Source organism: Zea mays, chromosome 5 (assembly GCF_902167145.1).
Source record: "Zea mays cultivar B73 chromosome 5, Zm-B73-REFERENCE-NAM-5.0, whole genome shotgun sequence".
NCBI lineage: Eukaryota > Viridiplantae > Streptophyta > Magnoliopsida > Poales > Poaceae > Zea > Zea mays.
The window spans coordinates 149,575,839-149,588,042 of NC_050100.1; positions in this window are offsets into that span (position 1 = coordinate 149,575,839).

A 12,204-nucleotide genomic window follows, 5' to 3' on the forward strand; every position below is an offset into this window, starting at 1 on the left:
GTCTGTTGATCAAAAAGCATACCAGTCCATGATAGGTTCTTTGCTTTATTTATGTGCTAGTAGACCGGATATTATGCTTAGCGTATGCATGTGTGCTAGATTTCAATCTGATCCAAGGGAGTGTCACCTTGTGGCCGTGAAGCAAATCTTTAGATATTTAGTCGCTACGCCTTGCTTCGGGATCTGGTATCCAAAGGGGTCTAACTTTGACTTGATTGGATATTCAGACTCCGACTATGCTGGATGTAAGGTTGATAGGAAGAGTACATCGGGGACATGCCAATTATTAGGAAGGTCCCTGGTGTCATGGAATTCTAAGAAACAAAATTCCTTTGCCCTATCCACCGCTGAGGCCGAGTACGTTGCCGCAGGACAGTTTTGCGCGCAACTACTTTGGATGAGGCAAACCCTCCGGGACTTTGGCTACAATCTGAGCAAAGTCCCACTCCTATGTGACAATGAGAGTGCTATCCGCATAGCGGAAAATCCTGTTGAGCACAGCCGCACAAAGCACATTGACATCCGGCATCACTTTTTGAGAGACCACCAGCAAAAGGGAGATATCGAAGTGTTTTATGTTAGCACCGAGAACCAGCTAGCCGATATCTTTACCAAGCCTTTAGATGAGAAGACCTTTCGCAGGCTGCGTAGTGAGCTAAATGTCCTAGATTTGCGGAACTTGGATTGATTTATAACATACATGTGTTTATGCCTTTGATCATGTTCCTTATACATTTTGTTGTTTACTTGTGGTGCTCAAGTTGTACAAACATTCCCTAGACCTCACAAGTCCTTTTGCAAGTGATGCACATATTTACGGGGAGATTTGCTACAACTTGACCCTTTGAGACTAACCGTGTGCTTGAGTTTGCTTGATTTAGTCTCAAAGGAGGTTTGAAAGGGAAAAGGTGGACTTGGACCATGAAAGACTTCCACTGCAATCCGATGAGAGGGTAACTTATTCCAAGTTTATCTCATGTACTCTTATTGCCTTGGTACTTTCATTTGAAGATTTTTGTGAGGCAATGGGGTTCAAGGGCCAAAATTGAGTCCGTTTTGGTGCTTGATGCCAAAGGGGGAGAAAATAAGGCCAAAGCAACAAATGGATCAGCTACCACTTGAGAAATTTTGAAAATAGTAGAATAGAGCTTTTGGTTTGTCAAAACTCTCTTATTGTCGCTCTTGTCAAAAGTTGGCCTCTTGTGGGGAGAATAGTCGATTATGGGAAAAAGGGGGAGTTTTTGAAATCTTTGATCAAATTCTCTTGGAACGACTCTCTTTATGTCTCAACAAGTGTGTTTGACTTAGAGATAGGAATTTGAGGTTGGTTTGCAAAAACAAAACCAAGTGGTGGCAAAGAATGATCCATATATGCCAAATTTGAATCAAAACAATTTTGAGTTCCCATTTGTATTGATGTTGCACTTCTTTTAGTTGCTTTTTGTTGTGTTGGCATAAATCACCAAAAAGGGGGAGATTGAAAGGGAAATGTGCCCTTGGGCCATTTCTATTTATTTTGGTGATTGAGTGCCAACACAAGTGCTTAAGTGAAAATCTATGCCAATTGATGAACAAAGTGCAAATCAAGTCTAAAGGTATGTTTCTAGACTTAGTACATTGTTTTGAGAACTAATGTATTGTGTCTAAGTGCTGGAAACAGGAGAAATCCAATTGGAAAAGAGATGGCTTTGTTCAGCCAAAGTCTGCTCAGTCTGGGTGCACCAAACTGTCTAGAGGTGCACCGGACAGTCCGGTGGTGCACCGGACAGTGTCTGGTGCGCCAGGCTGGCTCTGGCGAACAGGCTGCTCTCGGGACTTCGAGGGCGGTGTACGGCTATAAATCACCGGACTGTCTGGTGGTGCACCGGACTGTCCGGTGAGCCATTCACAGGCGAAGTCGTCGCTCTCGGGAAGTGATTAACGGCGTACGGCTAAAAATCACCGGACTGTCCGGTGGTGCACCGGACTGTCCGGTGAGCCTACGGTCAGCCGGGCCAACGGTCGGCCGGGGATTCAGCGCGTGACGTGTGGCCGAGCCAACGGTCACAATGGGGCACCGGACTGTCCGGTGTGCACCGGACAGTGTCCGGTGCGCCAACGGCTCTCAATCTGCAACGGTCGGCTTCGCCGAATAAGGAAAGAAATCCGCACCGGACAGTGTCCGGTGGTGCACCGGACTGTCCGGTGTGCCAGGCGACTGAAGGCAAGAATTGCCTTCCTGGAATGCTCTCAACGGTTCCTAGCTGCCTTGGGGCTATAAAAGGGACCCCTAGGCGCATGGAGGAGTATACCAAGCATTCTCTAAGCATTCATAAGCACCAAGACTTCGATTCCGCGCATTAGATTCTTTGTGAGAGTAACTAGAGCTCTATTTGAGTTGTGAACTCGTCGGGTTGTGTTGTGAGCTCTTGTTGCGACTTGTGTGCGTGTTGTTGCTGTGATTTTGTGTCTTGTGTGCGTTGCTCATCCCTCCCTTACTCCGTGCTTCTTTGTGAACATCAAAGTGTAAGGGCGAGAGACTCCAAGTTGTGGAGATTCCTCGCAAACGAGATATAGTTAAGCAAAGCAAAACACCGTGGTATTCAAGTGGGTCTTTGGACCGCTTGAGAGGGGTTGATTGCAACCCTCGTCCATTGGGACGCCACAACGTGGAGTAGGCAAGCGTTGGTCTTGGCCGAACCACGGGATAAACCACTGTGCCATCTCTGTGTTGATCTCTTGTGGTTATTGTGTTTTGTTAAGACTCCTCTCTAGCCACTTGGCATTATTGTGCTAACGCTTAACCAAGTTTTTGTGGCATTAAGTTTTCAAGTTTCACAGGATCACCTATTCACCCCCCCCCCTCTAGGTGCTCTCAGGCATGTCGTCTCCCACTTTAATGCAGAGGTCGAGTACCGCGTCGTGGCCAACGGCGTGGCAGAGACCTCCTAGCTACGCCAGCTGCTCCACGAGCTCCACAGCCCCTTCAGCGTGCCACCCTTGTTTATTGCGACAACGTCAGCGCGGTCTACCTCTCCACCAATTTCGTGCAGCATTAGCGCACAAAGCACGTAGAGATCGACATGCACTTTGTCCGTGAGCGTGTCACTGCTAGACTGCTAGTGATGTTCGGATTCTCAGCGTCCTCACCATGCTGCAGTTCGCCAACATCTTCACCAAGGGGTTAGCGTCAAGTGTATTCCTAGACTTTTGATCTATTCTAAACATCTATACATGATAGAGTTGTGACTACGGGGGTTGTTAGAATCTTGTTTAGGGTTTAAGGTTCTCCCTGTGTAATTACCATATCATCCATGTGTAATGGGCAAGGCCCAGTTAATCCAAATCTATTAATACAATGCTTAACCTTAAGATAGGACTTTTGTTTCTCAGTAAGACCCTATCTTGTAAGACTTTTGTTTGTTTTATTTCTTTTTCTCTCTCTAATATATAAAGATGTACAACTACATTCAAGCCGAAAAAAGGAGCTTACGACAATTACCCCATATACCTAGTCCACTACCGGACACAGCTCCTTTGTCGAGTGCCTTAGGCACTCGGCAAAACATATAAAACACTCGGCAAACACTTTGTCGAGTGTAACACTCGGCAAAGAACGCTCGGCGAACTGTACATCGGCAATGGCCTCTTTGCCGAGTACTTTTTGTCGGGCACTCGGCAAAGACTTTGTCGAGTGCCATTTGGTACTCGGCAAAGAAAAGTCGCCATCACGGCGCCAAGTGACGGTGATGGATCCTTTGCCGAGTGTCTTCTTCGGCACTCGGCAAAGAGGCCAATTTTGCCGAGTGCCTGCTATCATGGCGCTCGGCAAAGACGGCTCCAGTGGGCCCCACCGCCAGTCCCTGTGCCGAGAGCTCTCGTAGGCACTCGGCAAAGGAGGCTTCTTTGCCGAGTGTCTAGTGGACTGGCTCTCGGCAAAGAGTCCTCCAGTGGGCCCCTTTGCCAGTCCCTTTGCTAGTCCCTTTGCCGAGTGTGCTGGCCGGCACTCGGCAAAGGTGGCTTCTTTGCCGAGTGTCTTGACCACAGCACTCGGCAAAGAAGGCTTTACCGGTTCCCAGGTTTCCTTCTTTGCCGAGTGCCATGGTCATAACACTCAACAAAGAAGCCCTTTGCCGAGTGTTACACTCGGCAAAGTGACCAGGAAGTCCCTTTTTATTTGTTTTTGCTGTTCCGTCCAAACAAACAAAAGATATATATCATTCACATCACATTATATATCATTCGCATCACAGAATCAACACATTTATCATCAACACCATATATATCACAAATATCAATACAGAAATTAGGTTTCACAGCACATAAGTCTCAATAAGTATCTCACAAGACCAAGTATAACTAACATCACCAACACTCACAAATATAAGTCTGGATCATCACAAAACAGGTCATCAACGAGGTGGGCATCTGGACTGGTTCGGCGAAGGGCTGGACGAAGCGTGAGGGTTGTTCGACGCCGCCGATTGACCCTACACAGAGAAGAGATTGCATGTGTGAGAACATATGAATATATGTCATGCAGTACTAAAATTTTGATACTCACAGGAGTAGTGAACTCAGCAGGGTCAGCTGCAGGGAACAACGGAGGTGGTGGAGCATGACCCTGTGCGGCGCCAAGGCTCTGCATGTACGCGAACATCTCCGCCATCCTCTTCTCCAGCTCCTCACGTTGCCTCCTCTCATCATCTAGCTGAGTCTGTAATATTTCACCCTAATGTTTCGATAATGCAAAGAGAAGATATATAATAATCAATGAACGATGAATAGATAAGGAATAACCTGGAGTTGCTGGATACGATGCTGTGAGCTGTCCTGCCGAGGTTGTATGGTTGGGCTCGCGCTCGTGCTCCTAGCCCGCACCTGAGATAGAGTGGGAGTGGAGGACGAGTCGATTGCCCCGTCGGCAATCCAGTACTGCCCATGCCTCTTGCCTCCTCCGACCCTCATGAGGACATCTCCGTCGATGTCCTCGGTCCTCAGATCATAATCTGGCCCGTGGACCTCCTTGGCCATGGCGGTGTACTCACTGAGGCAGCTGTGGATGGCGGGGTTGGTGTACGCCTCGGGCCCGTCATCCGGGTTGTAGGTGACGTCGGACGTCGCCTTCCCCTTGTGGGCCATAGCATATGCCGAGAACGTGGAGCAAGGCACGCCACCATGTGCCGCCGACTGCGAGATAACCAACGAGATGGTTAGAAATCATGTCTAATCGAAAGTTATATACCTAAATAAAAAAGAGCGCGTACCCATGCTTCCGCGTATTTGCCCAGGCTGCGGCTGCCTTGATGGTGGGAGGGACCTTGCATCATCAAACGCTGTTCCCGGCTAGCGTTGTGCGCCTCGTCCCACTCAGCCGAGCACCACCTCTGCACCATCTGCTCCCAGCACTTAGGATGCGCGGCGCACCAATGAGGAATCATCTAAAAAATACAAGTACACGGCATATCAGAAGATAAAATTAAGCATATTTAGTACTAATAATAAAGTTTTGTATTTACCTGCAAGTACTGGTCTGGAGTCAACGACATGGTTCGGGCGTCCTTCTTGCTCACCTTCTCCCCAAGGACGGAGCCGTGGTAAGTGACGATGGCCTGGATGCGCGCCTCGTAGTGCATGTCCACGACGAGCTTCTTACAGCTCGTGGTAGCCACCACATCCGCCCTGGCCTCGTATCCAGCCTCGCATCTGAAGAAATCCTACATACAAAGACGATGTATCCATACATTATTTCAAGAATATGCAACAAATGCGACTTATTAAACAATATAGTGCGAGGAAGACTTACCCACAGCTCTTGCTTCACCCGCTCCGCCTTGTTGTTGAATTGTCTGTCGTCCCGATCTACTGCATCGAGGGCGACGGCGTAGTGGTCGAAGGTGTATGCTGGGCTCGTCACTCCGGCGTACTCGACAAGTCTAGGGAAGTGTTCCCTGCATAGAAGGCCGAGGATGCCATTGGGGTTGCGGTCGTGACCCCCTGCAGTCTCCAAAACCATCCAAGACCTGTCCAAGTGATTAAGATAAAGTATTAGTTTCTATTATTAGTTTGAACATATAATATGAAAAAGCAGCAACAACATCTAAAGTTACCTACCTCTCTCCATCGGGTCGTATCAGCGGACGTCTGTCACGAAGTATGGGTCGCTTAGGGAGACTCGCGGGACCTCGCAGGTAGATACTCCTCGAACCTGAGGAGCCAGAACCTGAGACGTCCTACTGAGCGGCGTCATCGTTGTCGTCCTGCTGTGCCGCATCGTCGTCGTCCTGCTGCACCGCGTCGATAGTGGCTTGCTACTCCACCTACTGTTGTACGGTGTCGTCCTGCTGCGTCTCCTCCTCCGTCCTACGGGTGCTCCTCCTCCCCCTCCCCCTCCCCCTCCTCGTCCTCGTCCCACCGCCCACCATCTTTGTCCAACAACCTGCAATTAAGAGTAAGCAATTAAGCACAGATAAAAAAATATGTATTTAGAAACATATGCAAAATAAATGAAATATAGCATTACATCAATTAAAAATAATCTTCATATGTGTCCGGGTTAGCCGGATCATAAGTGTCATCATCACTATCAACCATTTCATAGTCAACACCATCTGAAGGCGCAATTTCGTCATTGGCATTGCCTTCAAGCATTTCTAAGTCATTCTCATTTTGCACCTCATCATCCTCCTCATCAACAACCATTTCAATATCTACTTCCATTCCGATCGCTTCGGTTAAGTCTATCTCAAATCGCCCTTCTAGCCCATCTTCTTGGAAGAACTCTCCGTCATATGTGTCCGGGTCTAAGTTATAATCTTCATCGTTTGGAACAGGTAATTTACCGTGTGGTGATACCTTATACACAACATCCCAACCCTTAAGATGTTGTTTCGTTTGGCACACATATGGAAGATAATACACTTGTGTGGCCTGTTGGGCCACAATATAGACATCGTCTCCTGGTAAGGTGGAATCCTGTCGAATTTCGACTAGCCCAAGATTAGAATGTGTCCGTCTCGTAACTTCAGGGTCAAACCAATGACATTTGAATATCACTGGAGTAAGAGGTTTGGAACCATAAAAATTGAGTTCATATATTTCTTCAATTCTTCCATAATACTCGACCTCGTCAAGCCCGGGCGTAAAGACTCCAGAACACGTGGTTTTTCGATTGGGCCGACTTTGGTCGTAGCTTGTTGTGCGAAAACGGTATCCATTGACGTCATACCCAGAAAATTTCCTGACCCTATAGGCAAAGCTATTGGCTACTTGTCTCAACTCGGCACTCATAGACGGCTCTGTTTGGCCCTGCAAGTTCAAACACGCTAGATTGTTATATTATTCGCACGTAAGAGCAACTTCAAATGACAAACTAAGCACGTACCTTACGTTTAAACCAGGAAATGAAATCGGGCAATCCATTTCCCGCACCCTTTGCAAGAAGGGTATCATATTTCTGTGGAGTTGGGTCCCTTGATCGACGCCAGAATTCATGAAGAAATTGCTCCATGTATGGCGTCACCTCTTCAAGGTTGGTCAATACATATAGCATGATATGACGCCACTCTTCATGTCTCAGGGTCTTGGTGGTCGAACCACTCGCGCTTCCGAGTTGCCCTCGAAAAATGCTGAGGTTCGATTCATTGTCGCCATCATTGTAACGAGGGGGTGGATTATGCACGCTCGACAGTTTGTCACCATAGTAAGTTGTTGTGAAGTTTGACACCTCCTCCAGTATGTATGCCTCTGCAATGGAAGCCTCGATTTTGCATTTATTTCTACATTTCTTTCGGATAGTCTTTAGACATCTCTCGATTGGATAGCACCAACGTCCCTGCACGGGCCCCCCCCATTCGTGCCTCATACGGGAGATGAAGAATCAAATGCTGCATCGGATTAAAGAAGCCGGGTGGAAAGATCTTCTCCAGCTTACACAGTAACACGGGTGCCATCCTTTCCAAGTCTGCAATCATGGTCCGAGCTAACTCTTTTGCACAAAGCTGGCGGAAGAAATAGCTCAACTCTGCAAGCGCTAGCCAGACATGCTCAAGGACATAGCCTCGAACCATCGCCGGAAGAATTTGTTCAATCCATATGTGGTAGTCATGACTCTTCATCCCTAAGACTCGCAGAGTAGATAAGTTCACCCCCCTACTAAGGTTAGCTGCATACCCATCAGGGAACATTAACATCTTGATCCATTGTAGTACTTCCTTCCTCTGGGCCTTGCTCAGGACAAAATCGGCCTTAGGCCTTCTCCATGTCTTTCCACCACTAGGCGGCTTCATCTCTTGGTTTGGTCTATCACATAACTCTGCCAGATCCACTCTTGCCTTTACGTTATCCTTTGACTTATCAGGAATCTCCATAATTGTTGCCCAAAGTGCCTCGGCGACATTCTTTTCAGTGTGCATCACGTCAATGTTGTGTGGAAGGAGCAGGTCATCATAATAGGGGAGCCGAGTCAAGCCCGACTTATGTGTCCACATATGTTGCTCACCATATCCCACAAAACCACCTTCTGGGTTGGCCACGAGACCATCTATCTGTTGGCGAACTTCGGCACCAGTCATCATTGCAGGTGGGCGGTCTGTCACCACGACATCTTTTGTAAAGTTCTTGATGTCTAGTCGGAATGCATGGTCAGGAGGGAGAAATTGTCGATGTTTATCGAATGACGAATATTTGCCACCCTTCTTCAACCAAACGAACCTAAGAGCTTCCTTGCAAACTGGGCATGGGAACTTACCGTGAACACACCAGGCGCAAAATAGCCCATACGCCGGAAAGTCATGCATGGAGTACTAGTACCAAACATGCATTTTGACGTTTGTCTTCATAGCTCGGTCGTACGTCCATACCCCTTCCTCCCAAGCACGGACCAAATCATCAATCAAAGGCTCCATGTACACGCCCATTTTATTCCCCGGGTGTCCAGGAATTATCAACGACACGAATATGTTCTGTCTTTGAAAGCATACGCCGGGGGGGAGATTGATGGGGATAACGAACACGGGCCAACATGTGTATGGGGCAGCGGTCATTCCGTAGGGATTGAACCCATCTGTGGCCAGCGCAACATGAACATTACGAGCCTCTTTGGCTTTCTCATGGTGAATGGCATCAAAGTGGGTCCATGCTTCACCATCGGATGCGTGAACCATCTTGTTAGGATTGTATCATTTGCCTTTTTGTGCCATGTCATCTGTTTCGTGGATTCCTCTGTCATGTATAGACGCTGGATCCTCGGTATGAACGGAAGGTGGCGTAGGATTGTCACGGGGATGTCGAGCTGCCTCTTCTGTCCATCACCAGAGTCTACCTCCATGAACCTAGACGATTTACACTTCGGACAGTACTTTGCCTCTGTGTGTTCTTTCCTAAATAGGACGCAGCCATTCGGACAAGCATGTATCTGCTCATACGTCATCTTGAGTGCACGAAGGAGTTTCTGTGCCTCGTGCATGCTCTTTGGCAGAACGTGATCCTCCGGAAGCAGGCTGCCAATAACTGTCAACAAACCATCGAAGGCGTCTCGACTCATGCTATACTGCGACTTGAACGCCATTATACGCCCAATGGCATCCAGTTGAGAAACCTTTGTCTTGCCGTGAAGGGGTTTCTGTGCCGCGTCAAACATGTCGTAGAATGCCTTTGCGGTCGCCTCTGGCTCGTCCTCCATACGTCCTTCGGCGAACTGTGCCTCGTGATAGTCATTCAACATGTCCGCTACCCCGGCATCAGCATCGTAATCCTCGACGCGTTGTCTCACCACCTCCTCTCTCGTGCGATGCGCTTCACCATGGAAGATCCACCGAGTATAGTCCGGCGTAAATCCATTCTTCCAAATATGTTCTACCATGACCTTCTTTGTTTTCCTTTTCCTGTTGGCACATTTGCTGCACGGACAAGGGACTAGACTAGCTCCTTTAGCAGCTTTAAATGCCCGTTCCACGAAAGCATCGGTCTTCCTAATCCATTCAGGGGTGACATCAATACGTCGAACGCGGCCCATGTACATCCACTCACGGTCCTCCATCCTCTAACATATATAACCGAGTATAGTTTAATATAGACATGTATGGCATGTACACTACGTTCCTACCTTCTAATAGGTGAGGATAGGTCCTAATCCCACCCGCGGTTGCGTAGATGGAGTTAGTTTCCATGCTCTACTCCGATCCGAGATAGAATTTCGGCAGCACCTCCCCGCTGTTCTCCGGATACACGTCCTGGCAGGGAGAGTGTACTGTTCAGAGAACAACAAGGAGGTGATGCCGAAACTCTGTCTCGGACCGGAGTAGAGCATGGAAACTAACACCATCTACGCAACCGCGGGCTGTCCAAAAAACATGGACAATTCGAAACTGATACATTTGTAGATATGCAAAGATCTGCATATCTACACCGTATCTCTTTCGAACGGGAGACGCCTAACTGGGTTACGTGATCTACGACCATGATGTGGAAATTGAGGTTATACCTAGGGTGACGGTGGAATCAGGCTAGCGGGGCTGTGGCGGGTTGGTGCAGTGGCGACGCGACGCGGTGCAGGCAGACCCATAGTGGCTAGGAAGACAAGTATCTTCTCTGTAAAAAAGAAACACAAGTCTATTAGTACAAAAAAATATTGCCAAACTTTGTTCATATGAATTCATATCCATTGTGGTGAGCTATGCCAATGTGGTCTAGTTTGGCCAAGTCAGAGGTTTCTAGGATTGGTGTCGATGATGGATATGGTGGTTGATGCGTTGGGTAACTCTGGAACCATATCAATACACTGTTGTCGTCGTGGTGTGTGTAGGGTTGGACGAAATACTTGTGCCTCATCGGCTCGGCTTGGCTCGTGACCGGCTCGGTACGGCTCGAAAAAATAAACAAGCATGTCAAAAAAATCGGCAACACTTCCCCTGTACGGGGAGGTTTCCAAAACCTGCAAATAGATCTAACAGCACGATGGCTGACACGCACATATACAAACGACACGATGAATGCAAGTCATATCTAAGTGGCATCCATATCCACCATCACAATATATAGAAGTATTTTAATAAACATAGCAAATTCACTATAATGCCCTAAAACTACCGCTAATTCATACCCTAATTAAAGACTTACAAAGGAGTGAGGCGCGGCGACGGTGGGGCGCGGCGACGGACAGAGCGGGCGGCGGTGGGGCGCGGCGGCGGTGAGGCGCGGCGACAGACAGAGCGGGCGGTGGTGGGGCGCGGCGGAGGAGAGGGCGGGCGGCGGTCGGCTCACCGGCGGCGGCGTGCCCAGCTTTGCGGGCGGGCGGGCGGGCACGTGGGGCGGCCGGGCGGGCGGCGGCCGGGCGCGTGGGGCTGCGCCGACGGCGAGCCGGAGCGTGGGGCGGGCGGCGGTGGGGCGGCGCCGGCGGCGAGCCGGAGCGTGGGGCGGGCGGCGGGCGTGGCGGCGGTGAGGAGAAGGAAAGGAGAGAAGGAAAGGAGAAGGAAAGGAGAAGGAAAAAGAGAGCCGGCCGCGCGCGGGCGGTTTAGTCACCTTCTTTGCCGAGTGCCCGCGATCCGGCACTCGGCAAAGATTTTTTTAAAATTTAAAAATAAACTTTGCCGAGTGCCGGATCTCGGGCACTCGGCAAAGGCGTCTTTGTCGAGTGCTAGCTGTAGAGCACTCGGCAAAGATGTGTTCTACAGACTTTGCCGAGTGCCAACGGACAGGCACTCGGCAAAGCCGCCTTTGCCGAGTGCTAACTGAACAGCACTCGGCAAAGTATATTTTATTTTTTTATTTTTGGCAACCAAACTTTTTGTGGTGTGTTCCTACACTATGTAGACCTACAAGTACCATTTTGGTACAATTATAAAAGTGTTTTTATTACTATTAGATTTAGTTCGTTTATTTGAATTTCTTCGGAAAATTCATATTTGAACTACAGGTCACTCGAAACTTGGGAAACTGTGCATGCAAAAATGATACCCGTCCTATTTAGCACAAGTTACGACCGATTCCAGGAGCGGACCGGAAACTTCGAGCAACATGCTCACTAAACATGGCCGTGAACTTGCCATCCACATGTTTAAAAATTGTAAAAACACAAACAAAGTCAGAAAATCATGAAACTTGTCCACGTGTCATGATATCATATGTACAGGCTGTGATAAAAAATTGAGAATGTTTGGACAAAGTTGTGAGACACTATGTGTAGAAACCTAAGAGAACTACACATGAAATCATAGAGTTTCAATG